The sequence below is a fragment of the Nomascus leucogenys genome, chromosome 15 (genome assembly GCF_006542625.1).
Source record: "Nomascus leucogenys isolate Asia chromosome 15, Asia_NLE_v1, whole genome shotgun sequence".
Lineage (NCBI taxonomy): Eukaryota > Metazoa > Chordata > Mammalia > Primates > Hylobatidae > Nomascus > Nomascus leucogenys.
In genome coordinates, this window is record NC_044395.1 from 56816761 (window position 1) to 56842599 (window position 25839).

Here is a 25839-nt window from a genome sequence, read left to right on the forward strand (position 1 = left end):
AGCTACCACACACTAATTTGATATATTCTGGCCAAAAGCAAAGCAATTTGTCATTTTAATTGACCTTCATATGAGTAAATGCATTATTTGTTAGCCTTTTTGGAATGTAGAAAATAACTTTCAGTTCCCATTACTATCTTTAAAAGTCTTATGTATCTGGAATTCTAGGTTGAATGTCAAAGGTGAAGGGCTCAGTTATTCTACTTGTACACAATAAAAGAAAAAGGCAATCAAGCCAGCATTGTGAATCATATCTGAAGACGCTAGTAAAATTTATGCCATTTATTTATGTATTTATTTTTTCAGTTAGCCTATCCTGAGCACCAACTATGGGCTAAGTACACATGATAAAAGATACAGTCTCTGCCTTGAAAGAGTTAATGGTTTGCTTGCTTGTTTGCTTATTTATTTATCTATTTATTTATTTGAGACAGAGTCTCCCCCTGTCACCCAGGCTGGAATGCAGTGGTATGATCTCGGCTCACTGCAACCTCCACCTCCTGGGTTCAAGCGACTCTCCTGCCTCAGCCTCCCCAGTAGCTGGGATTACAGGTGTGCACCACCACGCTCAGCTAATTTTTGTACTTTTAGTAGAGGCAGGGTTTCACCACGTTGGCCAGGCTGGTCTCGAACTCCTGACCTCGTGATCCATCCGCCTCGGCCTCCCAAAATGCTGGAATTGCAGGCATGAGCCACCGCACCTGGCACTCCTCTATTAAAAAGATACTTACTGTGCACCTATTGTGTTTTAGGTGCTGTACTAGGCACTAGACATCTAAGATAGAAGATACTCCTTCAAGTTGTTTATGGTTTAGTGGTTTAACACTTCATTCACACAAGCACACCCAAAGAACATGAAGAACTTTATCAGCATCACAGGCTTCCGATGATAATAATTCTTCCTGTGGGAGTAGAGGCAGAGAAAAGCCTCTGTCAGGGACTCTCAACAGTGGGATGAGAGAAGAATGTCTCTGTTAATTTATGGAAGTGACCCATCACCCCCAACCTAAACACACACTGTACAACACACTTAAAGTGATTCGTATATGCCTTGGGCACCACAGAGAATCACCAGTCCAATGGGAAGAATGGATATGGCAGGACTTGTCTGGACAGGGGACATTGGAAATTGATGGGAAGACTACAAGGGCAGATTCATTACAATCCAGAAGAAAGGTCCTGTGCCTCTGGATTATGAGAGTGAGAATGAAAAGGGAGGACAAATATGAAAAACATGCCCCAAGTAGAATAGAAAGCATTTGGGACATGCATGTGAAGGAAAGAAGGGGAGGTTTAAAGTCTTGTTGACAGGGAGTTTGATCAGAATTGGGAGATTCCTTGATCTGAATGAGGACTGGGAGCTTGGGAGAAGAAATGGATGACAAAGAGGAGGAGGAAGTGATGTATCAACTTTTAGATGGGCTCTGTGATATAAAAGGCATGTAATTTTCTGAGTATGGCCTTTCAAGCCAGAATGAAATCATGAATCTGACTCTACTCTTTGTGAGTCCTTGAGCAAGGTACTGTACCTCTAAGCTACCATTTCCTTACCCATGAAATGGGGTTGAGAGAGCTTGCCCCACAAGGTTACTATAGGGTTACTGTACACAAGGGTGTAATGCACTTCCACATAGGAGCTGCTCAGTATATCCTTCCTCCCCTTGTGCTAAGTAAGGATGCTTGGAGAAGAAGCCCAAATGTGTAGGGGTGTACATAAGCCACACCTCTTGAACTCCTCGTAATTCCCAACCAGATCTTCAGAATGGACCATAGTGTTGTTCATACCTGTCTCAACAGTTTCTGTCCAGCTTTTCTCACAGGACCACCTGGTGACTTAATGTCCAGCAAAGACTAGGTTATTAAGCTCCATCATTCCCTTCAGTTCATCTATACACCTGCTAAAGACAAGCTTACCTTCTGCAGCTCTGGCCACTAGCAATATGTCGAAGGTATTTTTTTATGGAGCATTCCATTAAGTTACCTGTTATGTCCATTGTGACTTTTGACACCTTCAAATGAGGCCTTATTTGCATACCTGATGAACTGAAGAATTTCAAACATTACACGTAAACCAGGCGGGCTGCAAAGAAACTGGAAAGAGAGGAGTTAAGAGTGTGGTTTGGCAGGAGGCTACGTCTGAGGACTTGATAATGAAAAACTGTAGAGAGCTTTTAATGATGAAATTCAGAAGATTTGAAAGGAGATGAAGTCAGGAGAATGTCCTGTGGCATCACTCCAATCTTTTCACCCTTTCTCTTGCTCCAAGTTAGCTTAAATATTTCAAACAATTATTTTATGAACCCCATTACAACTTCTTTTAGTTACATTATATGTATTTTTGGCCAGATAGTTTGGGAGAGTTGTCTGTCATTCATAAGCAAAAGATTGTGATTTTAAAACTGGGTTTGGAATTTGGCTTTTCAACTTATTCTCTGCTTACCCTGGAAAAAGTCACGAAGTCCATAAGGGGAGTGGTGTGTGATTGGCCTTAGGTTTATCTACAAAATAAAGATAATAACCAAGTCCAGTCTCTGAGATTAGTAAGATATTGTCATAAAGTTGTTCATATTGATATGTTGTTTATATGTAATTATGTCTTGGATTTCATTCACAGTGTTTTAAGTGCTACTTACTATGTAGCTTCCTTGATCAAATCTGACAGTTGTATCTATTTAATTGGTCTTTTCAAAAACTTAGTCTTATTTTCTCTAGCGTGTCTTTGCTTTCTTTTTCTATATTAGTATATATTATTTTTCTTATCTCTGTCTTTCTACTTTCCGACGGAGTCTACTATAATTTTTCTAACATTTAAATTAAATGGTTAGCTAGTTCATTTTAAGCCTTCTTTTTTCCTTTTTTCTATTTTTTTTTTCTTTTGAGTTGGAGTCTCACTCTGTTGCCCAGGCTGGAGTGCAGTGGCGCTGAAAGCTCAGTTCACTGAAAGCTCCGCCTCCTGGGTTCATGCCATTCTCCTGCCTCAGCCTCCCTAGTAGCTGGGACTCCAGGCACCCACCACTACACTCTTAAGCCTTTTTTTTTTTAAGGTAAACATCTAAAAGTAAAATGTTCCCTGTGGTACCACTTTGGCTGTAATGTGCAAATTTTTATATGTAGAATTTTATATGTAGGATTTTAATTATGTGTGTGTGTGTGTGTGTGTATAATTTCTTTTGTCTGTTCTTATCCTATAAGTTATTTGGAAGCATTTTATTTTTAATTTCAAATGTGTGGGGATTTTATGTTTATACATCTCCTTAGTGACTTTTAATTGTATTGAGATCAGACAATATGGTCAGTATAATATTAACTTTTTCTGATGCAGTGAGATTTGCTTTATATAGATTGATACATGGTCAGGTTTGTAAATGTTTCATGGGTTTTTGAGAATAATGCATATTTGCTAATTTTCTAGGTAGAAGGGTCTGTATATGTCTTTTAAATAAAACTTTTTAATTGTTGGCTAGATATTCTATATTTTGTTGTTTTGGGTAGGGTTTCCATTTCATCTATCAAAAATTGAGAGAAGTATATTCAATTTTGTCGCTATGATGGAATTGTCAGTTTTTTTGATATATTTCTATCAACTTTTGCCTTATACATTTAAAATTATTGAGATACGTGTATAATATATTTTGTTAATGCATACAAGGCTAGGATTGTTATATATTTCTAGTGAAGAATTTTTGTTATCAGGTAACCTTTTCTGTTCTCAGTAACATTTTCTTCCGTAAGATGAATACCTTAAGTTATACACATTGGGGATTAGACTTGTTTTAACATCTCATTTTTGCTTTCCATTTGTCCTATGGTTCAAAACTTCTACTTTCTTGCTTTTTGTTTTTTGATTGAAGAAGTTGGTTGGTTGGCTGATAGATTGGTTGATTTACTTATTCCCCATCCCCCTCAACAAACACTGCTTTGGAACATATATATTCTTTATCCATTCTTAAGTAGTTGCTGTTTTTCACCAAGTGTAACACAGTGTAACATTAATATTTTAATCTTCAAGACAACTGCATGTATTTTAACTTCAGTCACTTCCACTCAACTAATTTACATGTTATACTATTTTGGTTTGGTAATGTAACTCCTTACATAATACTTTATTATTATTCTATACAGACTATTTCTGTTGATTTATCTACATATTTATCAATGTGCTTCCCTTTGTTCTTCTCATAACTTCCCTATAAGTTCATTTTGTTTTCTACTAAATTACAACTTTAATTAAGTCCTTTAATTAAGGACTGTTGCTCAGCTTTCAGTAAACTCTGCTTTTGTTTCTCTAAAACTATTTTATTTTATCCTCAACCTAAGATAGTTTTTCTGGGCACATATTTCTAGGTTGAGATTCATTTGATCTCAGCATTTTAAAGTTACTATTTCAACATATTCTGGCTTCCATCATTTCTTCTATCAGCCTACTTGTAGCTCCCTCCTAAGTGACCTGGTTTTTTTCTTCCCATTGGTTACTTTAAGATCTTGATATCTTTGGTATTGTGCATTTTCATGTCATCATGGCTAGATGTGGATTTCTTTTTATTTATCCTGCTTGATAAATTGTATGCTTCCTGTATCAGTGAATTCATATCTTTCATTCATTCTGAAAAATTTACAGTCATTTTCTCTTCAAATGTTTCTTCTCCAATCTATTCTTCTGGCATTCCAGTGTATATTAGATGATGCTGATTATGTCTTCCATATCCCTTTACCTCTCTCCCTATTTTATTCCTGTCTCTCTGCTGCATTCAGGGTAACTTCTCCAGCAGAGAAATAATTTACAGTGGATTCTTTATCTGGGTGTCTGGTGATGCTTGATTGAGATTCTACATTTCATTGCATTTAATCTGTGGAAATCCTGGCCTTTATTGGCACCCTTTCTTCCCAAGGATGTGTACTTCTTTCTGCTTGTGACTACTCTGATCCTACCTACCATTGGCCCTATACAGCATTTTGATTCCAGTAGAGATAAAATTAAAATACTTTGCATTTTCTCTCTCTCTGTTAAACTTTTATTTTGTCGATTTTCAAATATTCATAAAAGTAGAGAGCATAAGTCCCCATGCCCCTGCTTTTATTCCTGGAGTCTAAAGCAAATCCCAAAGAACATGTCATTTTGTCCCACAAGTACATCATAATAAAATGAGTTCTCTGACCCTCTTTGCAGAACATGCAACAGGGGTGTGACTTGTCTGTTTGGTCGTCAGCACTATTCAAACCGCTTATGGGAGGGGAGCACACAGACAGATGGGTCCAGGAACCAGGGCAAGCACCCCTGGGCTCCTTCCCCATGGCAGCATCAAGGGATGGTAGCCTGAAACTCCTGGATCCCAAGTCAGCGTGTGCTACATTTTGCTTTTTTAGCCTTGCCATCCAAGGATGCCTTAGGTGTTAACCAGCTCAGTGGACCCTCTGCCTTTTTGCAAGGGCAGAGGGCCAGTGTGACAGCTTTCTGTATCTTGAGCTCTTGTCAAGCATCCTGGAAGAATCAGGTCACACACAGACTTGAAGGATGGTGAATGCGGGGGGTTTCTTGGGTGGTGGAGGTGACTCTCAGTGGGCTAGATGAGGAGCTCGAAAGGGGATGGAGTGGAACTATGATCTTCCCCTGGAGTTTGGCCATCCAGTGGCCAATTTTCCAACCGTTTCCAGCTAAACTCCTCCCAGTGTTCCGTCTCTTCTCTCCTTCTCTGCCACTCTTTTAATGGTCTGCTCCTCTCTTTCTAGATCCAGGGGTTTGGGGCTTATATGGGTACAGGATAGGGGTCCATGGTGGGCCAAAAGGCAACTTTGGGGCGTGAAAACAGGAATGCCTATTCTCATTTAGGGCTGCAGGTTTCCAGGCTTGAGAGTGAGGCCCCTTGTCAGAGGGGCCTTTGACCCCTTTTTGGTCAAATGTAAAAGTACACATTTTTTCGGCAGAACATCTCATATTTTGATTTCTTCAATTTGGGGGAATTAGTAGGTCTTGGATTTTTCTCTTTAATTCCTTAAAAGCAAGCAATACCCTTAAATGGAATATTTTATCTAGCATCTAGTTGTTTTAAAATAGGACCCTTCAGGGTGTCTGGTCTACTATACTGCCAAAGCAGACGTCTGAGTTTAGTAGTGTTCACACACCTAACATTTCTGGACCATTGTTTTGTACTTATTCTTAGCTATTGGACTCCCTTCCTTCTTTTGAGCCTAGGTTCCCCAAGAATGTTAATAGGAACAATTGGCAAATGGAATCCAGGACTTCAGTTGGAAGGAAACTTAAAATCCCTCAAAGCTAATCACAACTTGCTTTTTGAATCACCTCTACATCACGTTCAAGTGGTTGCCTAGCCTCCCCTTACATTCATCGGTGATAGGGACCTCACCATCTACTGAGGCGCCCATTGTGGGGGCTGGCTAGATAAGTCCAAAATTGGAAGCACAGGCTATCAGGGAGGGCAGTCTAGAATGCCAAGGTACAAGCTGAAGCTGCTGTCCACTGGTAGAATTTATTCTTTAGGGAAGCCTCAGCTCAGCTCTTAAGGCCTTTCAATGGATTGATTCCTACCTTCCTGAATTAGCTAGGATAATCTCCCTTACTTAAAATCAACTGGTTGTAGATGTTAATCATAACTACAAACTACCTTCACAGCAAGACCTAAATGAGTTTTTGATTGAATAAATGGGGACTTGGGCCTAGTTTACTTGACACACAAAACTGGCCATCACAGGAGCTTTCTCTGTACTGGCAGCTATGTCAGGCATTTGTATATCTTTATATATTTTAATGGTCTTTGAATTAAGTATCATTATTCTTATTATAAAGGTGAGAGAATTGCAACTCAAAGCAATTGATTATTTTTTATTATTTCTAATACATGTGGGGAAACTGAGACATGAAAAGATAAAATAGCCTTCAATACATATGCAAAGCCCTGAGCAAAATACCCATTGCATTATTAAATATTAGTTCCCTTACCAAATTGTTCTTTTTTCAAAGCCATTTTCATTTTAAGACAACTGCTAGTAGTTGTGCCTTCCACTAGGGAGTGAAATGATGTTTAACACACTTGCCTAGGGTATGTTTGCAATGAGTGTGCATGCATGCGTGTCTGTGTGTGCGTGTGTGTGTGTGTGTGTGTGATGGAGGGGGTGCTTTGTAGGATGGTGCTAGAGTAATAGCACAGCTAGCATGTAAGGCTATATTCTTGCCTTCACTGGGATGTTGTTCTTGTCTTTGGAAATGCTTTGAGCTTCTTGAATTAGTATAATATGTTATTGTATTTACTGAATTTATTATTGTAGAGACAGAAAATTCCTCAGTGGCTTCTTTTCCCTAATAACAAGTCATTCTCCACATGCTTAAATTAGGATAGTTGGAATACTAAATACATAATCAGAAAGTCTAATGTGTTTTACGCATGTTCTCATAAACCCTTGAGACGTATGTCAGAAGGCAGAAGGGATGATGGCAGCGTAGGGTCTGTGCTGAGACTGGGTCTGAAGGATGATGGGGTAAGGAGGGAGAGAGGTGAACTTACTTGCTTTCGCTGAAATCACTGGGTAAATATGGCCAGACATAGTGGGTTTCTTTGGCCCAAGTGACTTATGTAGTCATGATTGATCACAATTTTCATAATAAATATAAATTTTACAAATAGATTTGAGCATATTTAGTTAAGTAGGCATAAAAAAGGCCTTCTGAAATTAGGGTTCATATAGGCCTTGAGACTTATTCATCTCCATAATGAAATTTTGCTTTTATATACATTTTGGCATAGTATTTAAAGGTAAAACAAAAACCTATGATTTCAGAAATGTGTAATCAATATTATGAATAACCCATTTTGTATAACACTCCACAGTTTACAAAACTTCTACACAATGTGGTGGAATGGGAAGAACACTATACTTGGAGTAATACTTGGGTAGTAGGTTGTGTTACTGCCCACGTTGTTCAGCTCCTGTGAGAGGGCTATACATCCCCATTGTCTCCCCATCACAGTGTTGCAGACTTGGCCATGTGATCTTCTCCAGCCAGTGTACTGTCTATGGAAGTAGAGCATTGCGTGGCTCCATTCTCTGTCTTCTCTCTTTTCTATGAGATAAGCCAGGGCTGTGCCTGTAACCTGAGGCATAGAATTGTATGGATTTGAAGCCAAATCACAGCCAAGCAGCAGTGGGCAGTAAGTGAGGGAGAAAAGCTGCTAACATTTGAAGGGTCATCTTTTCCCACAGTGTTATTAATGTAAAGATCTGGATTTGATTCTGGCTCAACCACTGATTAGCTGTAAATCTCAGGGAATATATTGAAACTATAACAATCAATTCCCTCACCTATTTCTGTAGATGAGTAACTAATGCCTCCTTCACTAAGCTACTGTGGAAAGTAAATGGAAAAGCTATAAAAATGGCCTAGAATAATTCCTGGCATATGATAAATAGTTAACTAACTCTCATTAATTGTGTCTGGCACACAGTAGTTACTCTCATCAAAATGAGTATCTTTTTATCTAGAATTTCAGCCATCAGTGAATGGCTAACCATCACAAAAGACAAAGATTCACTTCTAAATTTCTCTTTCTCATCCTTCTTCTGTGATCCTTTCCTCCTTCGAGTAAAACCTAACTTTCTTTAGGGAGGAACTAAAACTACATTTAGGTCCTGTAAAAATAGACATTTGTTCTGAGGCTAAAATTTTATGAAAGACAATGTGTTTAATTTCTTTTCAGAGAGCAATGTTTTTTAAAATACAAAATATTAGATCCAATCTGAAAATTAATGTTACAGAAGGCTGAAAATAAGCTACAGTTCAAAGTTTAAATTGAATAAACAAGACCGTCATCATCTTGTGAGATTTTTTTAGGCTGAAGAAGTAACCTCTCTGGAAGAAAGATAAACCTAAGGCCACTGCATTTTATGCATGTTCTCAAGTATGAAATATTCAACCTGAGAATAGGAAATGGCAAATTCATGTACATAATTACACTGTACAACTCATCTGTTGAGATTCCCATTATAGAAAACCCAGAGTACCTTGAAAAAGCGGCCCACACAAGCCGGGCACGCAGAAGACAGGGAGCTGAGTTCTGCCTGCTCTCGGGAAATGCAGAGGAAGGGCTGACGTGCTCTGGTTTCCCTGGAGACCCCACTCTTGACTCTTCCTGAGATGAAGTCTCCTTTGCCACCCACCCTCAGGCAAAGCCTACACAATGGTCTCTGCCCCAGGTCAAACTGCTTGTGGGTTCACCTAGGCTTGAGACCCTTATGCCAAATCCATCATGGAAGGAAGACGGAAATGGGAAGGAAAAAATGTTTACTAAACAACGACCATGTGCTTTTCCTACGCTGAGTGCTAAATACTCAATATTTTGCAACTTAGACTTTCATTTCCCAGAATCTGAGTCTTAGAGAGCCTAAGAACCTTTCAAATATTAATAGTTCCCAGCTGCCTGATAGTCTTTAACATCCTTTTATGTCTAGGATTAATTAATTTCAAGAAAACAAAGTATCAAGAAGCAATACAATTTTTGAAAGTACTAATAGCTATGACTGATTAAAGCCATTGATAGGAACTTGGAGTTTTATCCATTTTACAGATGAAAATTAGAGACTTTGAGGGGTTAAGAAACATGCCCAGGCCACACAGGGATAAGGATCAAAGCCACAGTTTACAGTTTGACTTCAAAATCCAGGCTTATTCTTGTATATCCTACCGAGCTCTATGGCTATTTTATCTGATTAACTGCTTGAGGAAGCATTTTTGAAAGCAGTGAAAGATGAACTTCATTTGTTCCTTCTGAGGTCCGCTAGAGGCAGCAGGTTAAATGAGGATATAAAAACTGTCTCTTGTGAATTGTTATGCATTTTGTTTTAAACAAAGAATTGGCTTACTTCTGTAAATAGCATAAAGAAGTATTTTATTTTTATTATTATTCATTAGAATGTTCACAGAAACGGAAGCTAGAATGCTGAACTTCTCCAGAGGAAAGGCTGACACAAGGTACTGCTATTCAGCCAAATTTTTCTCATTCTGCTCAAACACAACCTACCCCCATAGTCTTTATGGTTGCTCCCCTAGGAAAAAGTTGTTTCTGCTTCTATGAAACATCAGTTTTAAAAAACCATCAAGCCCTCAAGCCCCGTCTGTGTCAACAGGGTTTATTTTTCAGTAAACACATTAGAAACCAGTCTTCTTGTCTTACAGTGTCTAAAACACTCTTTCCTTAACTTCTCCTACAGATGCAGGTACTTGATCCTACCTCTTAGGGGAATTATAATGAGGGGTGGGGCAGTCTCCTCTCCTGAATATGGAGAGTTAAGAAAATCACTTTTCCTAGAAGTTTCACCCTAGAAGTTTATGGAGACTTACTGGGGCCCTAGAGTCCCATGAAGCTCCAAGATGGTGAAGCTGAGTCACTGCTATATTGTCTACATCCTGTCTGCACCAATGTCTACCATAAAACAGATCCAGTCTTAATGAGACAAACACTGTCTCATTAAGGAGAATGGAGGAAGGCACGTGCCGACTTAGCTTCTCTGAGTAGCTTGCTACATAAAGCATATCTGTGGACTAGCACCATCAACATCACCTTTGAGCACCATAGAAATGCAGACTCTCAGGCCCCACCTCAGGTGAAATAAATCAGAACGTGCCTATATACAAGATGCCCAGTTTATCTCTATGCTCACTCAGGTTTAAGAAATACTGCCCTAGACATGGGCTGTTTACTGTGGCTACATGTTGTTGGTACTACCCAGAAACTTTAAGAATGACTGATACATAATCCATGCAGAGTTGATTTAGGGGAAAAAAAAAAGAATTACCGATTCCTGGTTTCCACCCTCAGAAATTCTGACTTAATTGACCTGTGGTATGACCTGGGCATTGGGTTTTTTTTTTTTTTTTTTGAGACGGAGTCTTGCTCTGTCACCCAGGCTGAAGTGCAGTGGTGTGATCTCTGCTCACTGCAAGCTCCACCTCCCAGGTTCACGCCATTCTCCTGCCTCAGCCTCCCGAGTAGCTGGGACTACAGGCACCCGCCACCACGCCCGGCTAATTTTTTGTATTTTTAGTAGAGACAGGGTTTCACCATGTTAGCCAGGATGGTCTCGATCTCCTGACCTCGTGATCCGCCCGCCTCGGCCTCCCAAAGTGCTGGGATTACAGGCGTGAGCCACCGCACCCGCCCGGCACTGGGGCTTTTAAAAGCTCCCTGGTTGACCCTAATGTGTAACTGTATGAATCCGTTCTTATGCTGCTAATTAAGATATAACTGGGACTGGGAAATTTATAAAGGAAACAGGTTTAATTGACTCACAGTTCATCATGGTGGGAGAGTCCTCAGGAAACTTATAATCATGGCAGAAGGGGAAGCAAACACATCCTTCTTCATAGGATGGCAGGAAGGAGAAATGCCAAGCAAAACGGGAAAAGCTCCTTATAAAATCATCGGATCTCATGAGAACTCACTCTCACTAGAACAGCATGGAGGTAACTACCCCCATGTTTCAATTACCTCCCACTGGGTCCGCCCCACATGGGGACTACAATTCAAGATGAGATTGGGATGGGGACACAGAGCCAAACCATATCAGTAACCATAGTTAAAAACCATTCCAAATTCCTGAAAAGTCCAAGCATTGATTATTTTAAAACAGAGGATGAGGTGATCTGTTAAGAAGTTAGTGGAGGAAACTGTGAGCTATTATCTGGGGTTTACTTGGTGCCTGGTCCTTTCCATTGGCAATAGAGGCCCATGCCACATGTGAAATGTGAAAGGAGAGAGACTCAACATCTCCTGGGAAGATGAGTCGTATAATAGGATGCTGATGCTCCAAAATCTCCAGTCAAAGAAAATCAAGAATAAAGTGATTAAGGAATTGAAGAACAGGAAAAAGCTTGAGTGTTGAAACCTACTAATGAGCTTCTCTTCAATCTTACCTAGTTCCTGTGACCAACAGTCAGCCAGATGTTCCTGTAATTCAAATATTTTCTCTACACTGGCATTATATAAAATTCTCTTCTATGGATCATAAAATATTCCACACAGAGAATCTCTATCATCAACAATTGTTACAACATTTATTTTCTTTTAAAATAATAGGGCCTAAAATGCCTGCAATGAAAAAAACCGTGAGAAATACAGGTATTTTCTCAAGTCCCGCTGAAAGTTTAAGGCATACTTATCCAAAATAAATTCACCAAAGAAGCGAGAGTAAAATGGAAGAGAGGCCACTTGCCTAATTGGGTGTCCCATGGGGCCCTATAATTAGAAGAACAAAATTGTATAGTGTTTCTGTGACAGATTTATTTCCCCTGGACCACTGATGGCATAGTTTCTTTAGCAAATATTCTCTTTGAATATATTTTTCCTAAAGTATTATTTCTGTATCAAACTAATTCCAGAATTGACCTTTTGCGAAAGGTATTTAAAAACCAGTGTAAAAAAAGAGAAATGTCATTTTCCTATTTATCTGACTGTGCGTGGCACTGAATTTAAGAATCCTTTACATTTGAAAGGACACTTTTTAGACACTCTCAGACATCTTGGGTGAAGAAAATTTTGAAATCAGGAGGAGCTGGATAACCAGATAAATATAAGTTTGAGAGAGCATGGGCAACAAAGTGTTGTTTTTTGATGCTACGTGATAATGGATTCTCCCTCCCCCGGAACACCTGGGGACACATTTTTCAGAGGGCTGAACTCTGATGGAAGTTTCTCCCTTTGATGTGTTCCCCTCCCCATGCCATGTAGAGTGGGGTGCAGTCCTCCAGGCTGATAGTTTAAGATTTAAGGTGATCCTTTCAGGAGTTCTTTGTTTCTGTAATGTTCTTGTACCTTTTCTATAAGTTTAAAATTATTTCCAAACAAGAACTTTAAAATCTTAAACATGTAAATAAGAAAAAAAAATTGATAAAGTGTGACCTCTTCACTTCTAACACTATATAGCGTTTTGGAAGATCCAGATCCTGAATGGCTGTATCCATTCTCAACCTGTACCTATTAGGTTGGTGCAAAAGTAATTGCGGTAATGGCAAAAACCGTGATGACTTTTGCACCAGCCTAATCGAATGCCCCGTGCCACAGTGTCTTTAACTTTCTTACATTATTGGTGACTTATCTGAACTTCTACTAGACTGTGAGTCCCTCTGAGGCAGGAACCATGTCTAATTCATTTTTTATCACAAGTACCTGGAACAGAGCCTGGAACAAAGCAAGTGCTGTTTATATAATTGGGAAAAGAAGAAGACCAAACAGAGCTTAGCAAAGTAAAAAATAAAACTAAAAAGAAGACACAGATAGTGTGCCAAGGCAAAGCAATGAGAATGGTGGCTTTTTTGAAATTCTGTATATGAAGAACATGTGAGCCAAGTAGAGCTATTCAGGTGGAAGAAAAAATATGTGCATGTTTTGAACTACTTTTTCAATTTATTTCATGATTAATAGCCTGTGCAGGTAGAAAATTTCACCTTGAGTCAGTAATAGTAGATTATAATTTTTCTAGGGTATTTTCTGTTTTATCTAATTTTTTAAATTTTTTGGGGGTAATGTATTTTAAAACAGTATCCCCATTTAAATTTTCTGATCTACGCACAGTTTTATTACCCTTTTGTTTCTAATCTACTTCTTTGTGTCTTGTTTTCTTGATCAATATTGCAATAAGTTTATTTTGTAATTTTCTTGGTCTTTTCAAATTGCAAACTTTGAGCATTTTATTCTTTTCCACTTTGTATTTACTTTTTGTTACATACATTTTTGTTAATATATTTTATTGTTACTTTCTGTTATATATGTTTATTCTCTTGTTGTTTAATTATCTTAATACTGTAGTTGAATGCTCAGCTAACTTTCAGCCTGCTTCTTTTCTAATATAAGGATGTAATGGCCATAAATTCCCCCCAAGAACTGCATTAGCTATACACCACAAGTTTTGAAATGTATTATTTTGATTATCATCCATTTTTAAGTATATTCTAATTTCCACTCTATTTTTTCTTTAATTCATTAGTTAATTAGAATTGTGTTTTATAATTGTCAGCCTCACAATGAATTTATAATTGTACTTTGCTATTGACATTCCTTCTCTTTTTGCATCATGGAAAGACATTGTATTCCGTGATACTGATTCATTAGTATATATTGAGATTTGCTTTGTTTTATAGTACACAATCAACCTTTTGAAATATAATGTGTATGCTCAAAAAGAGTATGTTCTCTAGTGTGGTTAATTAGATCGTGCTTGCTAATGTTTATCACTACTATAGTTTTAATAATTTTTTATTTCTTTCATCTATTAATTACCAAGATAATTGCATTAAAATCTATCAACTATGACTGTGGACTTACCAACTTCTCTTTGTAGTTCTCTCAATTTTGGCTTTACATATTTTAAGTCAACTTTATTATATCACACTCCTTGAGAGATCATTTTACATATTATATGATGACCATTTATTCCTAGTAATTCATTTTGCCTAAAGACTACTTTATCTGATATTATAGCTATACCAATTTTACTTGATCAGCTTATATTTTTTCTAACATATCTTTTTCTCATATCTTTATTTTTAGCCATTTTGTATTTTTATGTTTTAGTAGTGTCTCTTGTGAAAAGTCAAGTTTAGACTATATTTATTATGTAATATATAATGTTATATATTACATAATACATTTAATACATAATGTTATATATTACATAATAAATACATTTATATTTATTATGATTATTATCTATTTGTTCAACATGTTTCTTCTTCTTGGTTTCCCTCCTTTTTATCTTCTGTTAAATTGATAAAGTTTTCTTTATTTTGCCTTTTTTACACTCTTCAATTTTCTAAGAATGTATGCATGCTTTTTTCTACTATTTTGTTGACTATCTTAACATTTTTGAAGTTAATCAGTATCTTCACCATCCTTTCTAGCAGCATAAGGATCTTAGAACACATTGTGCCAAGTCATTTTCTTCTGTATCACCTACTATTGTTCTCTAGTATTTTAATTTTCTGTTTTACTCTCCCTAAATTAAGTATTATTGTCGTTTGTATAATCAGTCTTTGTCTTAGGCTTATCCATGTGTTAACCAGAATTTATACTCACCATTTTTTTATCTCATGGCTTCATTCTAGGTTAGATTTTCTTTTTCTTAACATATATACTATTATAATTTTCATCTAAAGTTTATAAGTGAAAAATTACTTCAGTTCGAATGTAACTACAATCTTTATTTGTCTTTACTTTGGAATGAACTTTATCTGAGTATAGAATTCTGTTGTAATAATTTTATGTTTTCAAGCCTTAAAAATAGTATTCCATTTTCCCCTAGCGTCTTGTCTGCTAATGAGAAGTCATATCTCAGATTAGCAGTAATTTCTTTCTAAGTAATCTGTCTTTTTAAAATGTTATCTTAATGATTTCTCTCTGTTTTGATATTCTGTAATTTTCTATGATAGTTCTCGGTCTAGGTTTATTTTGTTTATTCTGCGTGAAGTTCACTGGACTTTAAATGTAAGGGATCATGGCTTCTGCCAGTTTTACGAAGTTCTTGGTAATGATTTCTTTAAATATTGCATCACCCACACTCCCACATTTCTTCTATTTTCTATTTTCAAACTGCTATGAGAAGTACTTTTGGATTTTCTTACTCTTTTTTTCTATTTTTCTTCAATCATTTTTGTATTTTTAATCTTTTTTTCTCTCAGTACTGCATTTGGAACAGTTTCTTTAGATACATTTCAATTCACTTTCTCTTTTTCTGTGTCTAAACTTTTGTTTAATTTTTAGTTGTCATGCATTGCATTTTTTTGTATCTAGAAGTTCTACTTAGTTCTTTGTCACACCTGTTTGTTTTACTATTGACTTATAGTTTAAATTTATTTTTTAATATTTGTAATTATTTAAGTATACTTAATTTGTCAATCTTTCTACATTCTTCTATTAACAATGTTCTCAGGCTACTAATCATTGTTATTGAAAGATTCTCTTTGCAAAAGTGCTTTTGCATTTTTTATCTACCATGCATTGAATGAGCATCACTAAGCTACAACCAATCATACTAATTTTTCAGCTTGAAGTTTCCTGATGCAAAGTTTACCCCCTACTTACATTTGAACCTCAAATCTACATGAAACATAGATTCAAGATTTAAATATTTGTCTTTTTTCTCAACTAGAGTTTAGACACAAGCTACAACATGAACTTGCACACAATCTCTCTGCATCTCCTCTGCTATATGGAAAACTTTTTTTTTTCTATCCCATCCTTTACAGCCCTAGATTTATACAAAAGTCTTGGTTAAAACTACCTGTCTCATGCAGGACCAAGATATCATCTCATGTTTCAAGTTGTAATGAAATATTATAGAAACTGACTCTATTCCCATCCCTGTCTTGGCTCCAGGCAGCTAAATTATCAGCTCTCAGATTGTGTTCAGCTCTCACTGCATTTCCTGAAACTGAAGAATTACATTTCTTTATTTCAAACTGAGCTTAAGCATATAAAGAATTTTGTTATCTTTTTTCAATTTATATACATGCCATAACAGGGGTTGCTAATAACAGGAAGTTTCTCAAATTATATCGTTTAATAGACATTGCTAAAACCAGAAAGTCCTTTTAGTGGCTTTTGCATTGTCCTCCACCTGTTGCTGTTATCTTCTATAATGTGTGTGAGGAAGTATAGGATGGGAAGGGAGGAGTAGGGAGGAGAAAGGAATAAAAACCCGGCAATTATTAGTCATACATGACAGTCCTTGTCTGATCTCTACCTTGCCATATAGCCTTTGGCAAATTGTGTTTTCCCTTTGAGTCCTTCCTATATTTTCCATTCATAAAATAATATATTTATATAATGACAACAACAACCCTTATTTAGGACTCAGAGTATGCCTAGCACTGTGCTACATACATTATATTATTATGTGCATTATGCTATATACGTCACACAAAAATCTTCTAAGAAAAGTATTATTGTCTCTGTTTTTAGATAATAAATTGCAAATATGGAAGGTCAAATAATTTGGCCAAGATCTCAAAGCTGTAAGTGGCAAAGCCACGATTTGAATACAGGTCTGTCTGATTCTAAACCTCTATCTTCAGCCCTGTGTTACTGTCTCCTTCTTATTGTCTATCAAATATTCATGAAAATTCCTGTCATCTCTAACCTTCTCCGGATCTCTAATCCGTCTTCAATTCCATATATATGTATAACTTTCATTTTTCACCTAGTCTTGTTCAGGGTCTCAATGTTCTCATCTCTGCAAATCTAATTCACTTCTTGTCCTTCTTACCCCAGGTCACTGCCATGTATAGTTATTGGCTGAAATAGTATTTTATGAGTGTTTTAATATAGGCTTCTTGCAATATGGTTTCTGGAAGGCTGGAAATGGTTCTACATATATTCATACACACACATCACAACAAGACCAGACAGGATGTACACTGCTCACTGCCGAGAGCTTCTTTGCAGGAACCAATTTGGGGTTGTTTTTTTCACAGGAACTTCCAGTGACTGAGATCAAAGATACATTTAATTTCCTCTGAGTGGAAATGGCCCTTTCTCTGTATTTAGATGTTTTGTAATATAGCTCCTTCAGCAGTAAAATTATGACAGGCAGAGAAAAAAAAATAAGCAAAGCATATCAGAGCCCTAGTGTTTGTTACACCGCAGATCTAAAAGATTTTATTATAGTTCATTCATTGCTGCAACCTATGCATTTATTAAATAGTTATTGGACATTCATTTGTTTGCTAATTATTTATTGAACACCAAGAATTTTGCTAAGCATTGAGGATAAACTGGATGAAACAAACATAGCACCTGTCCTTGTGAAACTTACAAACTGGTGGAGAGATAAACAGTGAAAAACAATCACTCAGATAAGTCTGTGTGCACACAAATTGTGCTAGCTTACATGAAGGGGAGGGCTAGGTAGTGACTGGGTATGGTGAGGATGGGGAGCCAGGGAAGGCTTCCCTGCACAAGTGACTTTTAGGCTAAGCCCTAAAAGATAGAAACAGTCAGAGAAAGAACATTCCAGGCAAATGGAAGATCCTGAGAGAAGGCAGAGATCACTACCTTCAAGGAAATAGGAACAGACTCACAGGCGACCCAAGGTGAAGCTGAGTTGCTGGTGAGGGATAAGATCACATTCTAGTTCTTCAACCACGTTAAGAATTTTGTTTTCGGTCTCAGGAAAACCCACTAAAAGTTTTCTGCTAGGGTTTGATTTTACCTGTTTTATATTTTTAAAGACCTCTCAGATTGTGACATTGAAAATTGACCACATGGTATCAAATTAGAAGGACACAGAACAATTTGAAGATTCCTGCAGTGTCCAGGCATGTAGTGGTGAGAACTTAAACTACAGCAGGGGCGAGAGGGATGATGGAGCATGACTAAAGAGCTGGCATGGAGTTAGAATGAAGAAGGTGGATGTCAGATGAGATGTGGAGGGAAAGGGTAAGGATGTTTTTAAGGATAAGTCCCAGGTTTCTCTCTTAGACAAAGTGAGTGGAAACGCCTTCTAACAATGCATACTAACATCTATTATAGGTAAGACTTTAAGCTAAAAGCAAGAACTGGCGTGTAGACAAGCAGCTTTTACACAGAGCCAGGTACTCTGTGTGTATGTGTAAAAATTTCAAATAGCTAATATTACTGAGTGCTTACTCCCTGTAAAGCACTGTTCTAAACATATACATATATCAACTCATTTGTCATAATTACAGCCACTTGAAGTGGGTAATATTATTCCCATTTTGTGGTGGGGAAACGAGGCACAGAGATATTAAATACCTTGCCTGAAATCACTCATCTAATAAATGCAGACTTCAGATCTGAACCCATGTGCTATAAAGCAGCATCCATGTTCTTGCCTACTTCACCACAGCCCCTTTTTTCTAAGGAGATTCTGGTCTAGAGGAAAACCCAGAAGCCAACAATATCAGCATAATGTGAGAAAAAAGCATAATAATAATAATCACTAAGATGTAGTAGGCAGAATACAGCAATGAACAGGGTGCTGTGGGACCAAGGACAGAGACAGGTTTTTTGTTTTGTTTTGTTTTGTTTTTTGAGAAAATTGCATTTAAAGAATGACTTTTAATAGAGTAGGAATTTACTTAGAACACAGGCCCTTACTTACTAGTTAATGTCTTTTAGGCAACGGCATTCTCACTTCCATAACGCCAGGACCTAGCTTTGGCACAAGGTAGCTGCACGATAAATGTTTCATGGAGCCAACTGAAATGAAAGTCACCACAAAAAAGGATGCTGCCTCATGACACTTAAACTCCTCTTTGCTTGTTTTTACCAGGTAATTTCATTTCTCCACCCTCCTGTAACAAATAAGACAAAGACAATGGCTCATATTCAGGAAGAATAACTTTCCCAGGTCAGCATTAAAGATGCAGTCTCCAGGGATGTGTTTGATTGAAATGCAAGAACTGTGCATTTTTTGGTAAAGTTTGCCTCTAAAAAAACTGCAATGAGTTTACCTATAAACTAGCATTGCTTATTATTTTCATTATCAGCCAGATTTTAGAATGCTATTTTTAAAAATAAAGTGCACACACATATATACACAAAAGCTGTCCCTTCCATGCTATCCACATTTGAATGAAGCTTCCCAGGAATTTACACTCAAAAGATTTTACATTATCTAGCCTGTGTGGGTGGTCAATTACAACTCTGCCAAAATCGAAAAAGAAACTTTAGGAGGATTACGAGGTATTTTGTATATTCCCAGATGACCATGTCTACTCCCTCTGCAAAACTCTTGAGAGGCTCCCTTTGTGAAATTAACATGTTTCGTCACATTGTGGCAGACCTTGACTGTCATTCTTTACTCTTTAGGGTACCCTTAACTTGATCAAAGCAAATCCTCTTTTCTTATTTCCAGCTGCCCATTACTCAAAGAGAAGCCTATTGATTTTGCCCCTGAAATGATACACTCTTATTTTCAAGGCAAGGAATATCTCTGCAAGTGATGAGCAAGGAGATTTGGGACAAGGTAGAGTGAAATGAGTATTGAATTATTTTGTTCAATCAGAAAACAAAACAAGCAAAAACACATTGAATACCCATCGGTAGTGTGCTAGGTGATGGTAATAGAAGATGAAGCTTCTTTATTCGAGCAACTCTAGGTCTTGTAATAAAGATAAGTATAGAAATAAATGATTTTAATAACACGATGGAAGTGCCATAATCAGGGTAAGGGTAGGGTGCTTTGGCAATATGCCAGAGTGATGGAAATGGTACAGGCTCTCTGAAAGAGATGATGAGTTGATTGAGTCTAAAAACAAGAACAAGCAGGAGTTAACTAGGTGGACACTTTTCTAGGTGTGGGTTTTGAAGGGCAATCAGGTCATAGGTCAAGGAAATAGTGAGATATAACAGTCAGAAAAAAAATGTATGTGGGCAATAGCTCTAGCTGGATTGTCAGGTATGAGGGGACTTCAAAAAGTTCATTTAAAAAATGGAATTAAAAGGTAAAAATAAAAACATATAAACTTTATTTCTCAATAGAAGTTCCATCAAGTTTAAGTACGACACTTTTGTAAGCAATGTTACTAGCTATTTAGTCCACCACTGAAGAACCAACGTTTCTGGGAATTTAACCATGTCATTGCAGTCTTTTTGATACTGTCAACTGAAGAAAAATCAGTGCCCCGTACAGATGTTTTCAGAAAAGAAAGAAGTCAGAAGGAGCCAAATCAAAACTGTAAGGTGGATGCCTAATGATTTTCTGTGGAAAATCTTGCAAAATTGCCCTTGTATGGTAAGGAGAATGAGCAGAAGCATTGTTATGGTGGACAAAAACTCTTTGATAAAGTTATCTTGGGTGTTTTTCTGCTAAAGCTTTGGCTAACTTTCTCAAAACACTCTCATAATAAGCAGATGTTTTCATTCTTTGGCCCTTCAGAAAGTCAATAAGCAAAATGCCTTCAGCATCCCAAAAAAACTGTTGCCATGACCTTTGCTCTTTTGACTGGGCAATGTTCACCCATTGCTAGCCATTGCTTTGATTGTGCTGTGTCTTCAGAATTGTACTTGTAAAGCCACATTTCACATTCTGTCATAACTATTTGAATACATGCATCAGGAGCTTGATCACACTTTTTAAAATTTCCATTCAAATCTCTGCTTTTATCTGCAGTTAATCTAAATGTAATGGTTTTGGCATTCCTTAGCATTTGTCCATTGAGTGGACGGTTTGCTCAACTTTAATTTCTCAGTCAGAATTATGTAAGCTGAATCAATTGAGACATCTATGGTGTTGGTTATTGTTTCTGCTGTTAATCATCAGTGCTTTTGAATTAGAGCATGGACTAATTTTTCCTCACAAATTTATGTGGTTGGTCTGCCCCTGTGGGCTTCATCTTCAATACCATCTTATCCCTTCTTTAAATGAATGATTCATTTGGAGTCTGATGATTTCTTTGAGGCATTGTCCTTATAAACTTTCTGTAAAACATCAATGATTTCAGCATTCTTTTACCCAAGCTTCACCATGTATTCGATGTTTGTTCTTGCTTCACTTTTAGCAGAATTCATGTGCTCTGATATTGGCTGTTTTCAAACTGATGCCTTATCCTTCTTAGTATCTCAAACTAGATCCTGTTCAGACATGTTATAACAAGTTAATATGAGTTTATTTTGGTGCAAAAAAAAGTTTGAAATCTGTGCATAGTTTTTTCACAATATGCATTTTTTATGAAGTTTTTGAAGACTTCATATGTGTGAGGGCAGAAGATGAGGCTATGGATAAGGGCTAGTGAGAAAGGGCTCTGCAAACTCGGCTAAGGAGTTGGAATGCCATCCAGGTGGCACTGGGAAGCCATTAAAGCAAGGTAAGTAGCAGAGTGTCAGAGTTAGATAATTGTGCTTAGAACCATTCAGTTACCACTGATGGCCTTCATACAAGGGCACAAGTGGTCCTGAGTCCTCACAAGGATCAGAGCACTGGGAAACAGAAAGAAGCCTTAAATACAGTCCTTATCAGAGTGTTGGGGAAACATAGAAGCCTTGTCTACAAGATTTCAGTAAAGAAGTTAAGGCAAAGCAGGGAAAGAAATTGCAAATTTTTAGTCTTTTTTTGGGGCATTTCTAAGCTATTTCTTACAATAGTTGTTATCTCAATCTTATCAATATTTTATCAGAGTAACATAGAGATATCTCGGAAAAATTCAGATCTAAAGATGTATATTTTTATCTGAACTACACTATATATTTTATAAATCTACCTACTGGGTCAAACATATTAATACCACACTAACAAAATTGCAAGGTAGTTTTCTTATAAAATTTCTCAACAGAATATATTTAATGCCCTTCACAGACATCTAATGAAAACTGTCATCATTTATTTGGAAATGTATTATGAGAATTCTCCCCTCCATGTTCTCAAATGATATTTTCATACCAAGCATTTAGCTCTATGATTAATATTTTTCATTTAAATTCTGTGTATTTTTCATATTGTGATTTTTTACTATACCCTCATTGGCCCATTGTAATAACTGACCATGTTTGCTTAGCAAGAGAGTAAATGTTCATTTGCATATGTCTTGTTCCCTGCTAGAAGCTAGAAGGTGGCCTTGCCCTTTTGCAATCTGCTTTGTTACTGTTGTCCAAATGAGTATACGTTAGAGGGTAAAGAGCTGTATCCTGAAGGTGCAAACCTCGTGTCTTAATATTTCACTCTCAGGTCTATTCCAAGCCAGATTTCTAGAACTATGGTTGAAGTAAATGCAAGGCAGGGGTGGGAGATGGGAGATTTACTCTTGTTTTCAGTCACAATTGCACTTTTTCAGCGTATAAAAATATTTCTAAAAATGGCTTCAAGCCAACATTTGATAGGGATGTATACTGGGTCTTGGGAGAATAGGGAACATCCCTTTTCTCCCTAAAGAACATCTTAACATCTTCCTAACATCTCTGCTTCTTAAAATCTGCTTCATTAAATCGGATAGCATTAGGAGAAATACCTAAGGTAAATGACGAGTTGATGAGTACAGCAAACCAACATGGCACATGTATACCTATGTATCAAACATGCACGTTGTGCACATGTACCCTAGAACTTAAAGTATAATTTTAAAAAACTAGGAAATTTATTTATGCATCTTTATATCTTTAGATGTGCCAATGAAAAGCTGTTAGCTTTGAAAGTCAGAGCTATTCCATACTTCGTTCAGGTAACAAAAGCCAACCTGGGCAACATAAAAAAACCCCATCTCTACAAAATTTTTCTTAAAAACTTAGCCTGACATAATGGCGCTCACCTGTAGTTCCAGCTATTCAGGAGGCTAAGACAAGAGGATTGCTTGATCCCAGGACTTTGGTTATAAGGTGCTCTATGACCACACCACTGCACTCCAGCCTTAGTGACAGAGTGAGATCCTGTCTTATTCATACATACATACATACATGTTGCGTTAGGATACATACACATTCATATGTCTTAGAAGGTGGAAATATTTTTTCAGCTGTTTAATTGCTAATTACCACTGCACAGAGTATGAATTTGAGAATTTGTGTGATTCTGTTTTTACACTAGTTATAAAAACCTGGAGCAATCTGTGCGAAAATATATTGTACCCACAGCAAAATATTTTTACACTAGGTATTTGACTATATTTTAATACCATTCTAAGTATGTATGTTTGTTACTTTGAGTTATGCACATACGTATTTCTACATCCAGGTATAAAACATGCCCAACAACAAATGGCAATAATGTAACCAAATGGAGATAAGCTGTGGTCATTTGTCAATTTTTTACAACCATGCTTGAATATCTGATAGTAAACTCAAACATGTTAATGCTTACTACCTTCCCCAGTATGTTCTCCAATCTATGCTTCCCCAGCCTCCCCATCTTAGTAAATGGTACCACTACTTACCCAGTTGCGCATGCTGGAAGCCTTCCCTCAGGTCAACCTTGACTCCTCCCTCGCCCTGCAACCAATCGCCTGCAATCTTTGTCAATTTTATCTTCAGATGAGTGTTAGCAACATTCTTCTTTCTTCATCCCTATGATCATTACTTGTTTATTATTTTTTAGTGTCTGCCTATTGCGCTTGAATTAAAATCCAAAGTTCTCCCCAAGGCTCTGTAAATTTCATTTGCTACTCTTCACATCTTCTAACTCTGAACATGTCAGGATCTTTCCCGTGTCAGGTCTTTTACTCATTTTTTGTGCTTCCTCTTGAAATGTCTGTGCCCTGAACTTGGCTCTTGTCCATCCTTCAAGTCTTAACTTAGAATTTACAGCAAGGCTTTTCTTGTCCATGCTCCCTCTATCCAGCCTACCCAATATGTTTCTTTATCTCACAGTACTTACACTGATCTTAAGTTACTTATTTTTTTAACTTGTGCATTTTATGTTTACCCTGATAAACTATCAGCACCATAGGGTAGGAATGATATAATGTCTGTCTTGTTCACCAGCTTGTGGCCCACACTGCATATTGTACCTAGCAAATAGCAAAACTCAAAAGACAGATACCACTGAAGAAATGAAATATGCTAAGAGCAGAAGATAAAAAAGGAGTAGGATACTATTTCCACCCTCATGGAGTTCACATTCTATTACAGGAGACAGACAGGGGAACACATCATCAAAATATCTAGAGATAAGAGCTCTACAGGAGCTGAATTCAAAGCACCGAGATGGTGAAAAATAACTACGTGAATAATATAAAGATATTGGCACTGGAGACAGAGAAGTAGGTTGAATCCTCAGTTATAATTTTGTTTTACATTATTTCTGATTGTTTGGGCAGATTACTTAACATCTCTGAATAATACTTTATACATCTATGAAACAGAAGGTATTTACTAATAAAGAGATATTGTGAGAATTACATGAAATACACCATGTAAGGTGTTATTACCCTAAGTAATAGTAAGTAACTACTTTAAATTAGTAGATTTTCCACTGCTACTGCTGCCATTAAGAATGATGTCTGTTTAATTAGTTAGTGTAATCCTGGAGCTCAATATAATGTTGAATTAAAATATTTTACTTTCAAACCAATGTTGTGTTTCTGCTACATAGAGATTGGCAATTAAAAATTCAGCTCAGAATCCCCTTTTTCTAAAAAGTCCTCTCTATTTCAAAATAGTTTACCAGATCCTCCTGTAAGTTATCTTTGTGTCTTATGATTGGGAGCATGTTGGTGTTTTTAAAAGCCCAAAGGACTCTCACTGTTCTTCTGTGCCCAAATATGAAAGCAAAGGAGAGACTAACTGAAATGTCAGCTTTACAACTGCGTGAGAAGTTGAAGACATGGTTGAGTATGTTAGCCTCACGAATATCAAAATAGACATAAAAGGAGGAGCTGAAGAGCTGCAGGCCTTCCAAACTTCTCTAACGGTAGGGAGCAAACCAGAGAATGTGCTCTCTCCAAATGGGTGAATTCCAAAAGGAGAAGATGGAGAGGAAAGTGGCTGGGCTTGGCATCACATGGTCATTCTTCCATCCAGAGCTAGAGGTAGAGGATGGAAAAAAAAAATCCAAAGATATTACAGTATTGATATCTCTCTACTTGGAATCATGAAGCCAGTGAAGAGGGCTCTTCCCCAGTATCCTGCTACCAAGACAGCCAACTTCAGCCTCCAGAGCCAGCAGGCCTGGGTTTAAGCCCTTACTCTGCCACTTGTAACTGATAACATTTCAATCTCTCCTAGCCTCCATATTCTCAAATGTAAAATAAGGATGATAATAGTAATGTCTACCCCATAGTATGAGGCTAAAGCAGATAAACTTGGGTAAAGCACTACCGTTGGATTTGGCATATAATCAATGTTATTTCTTAGCTAGGATTATTTTACTCTCTGCTTGAAATTGCCTTCT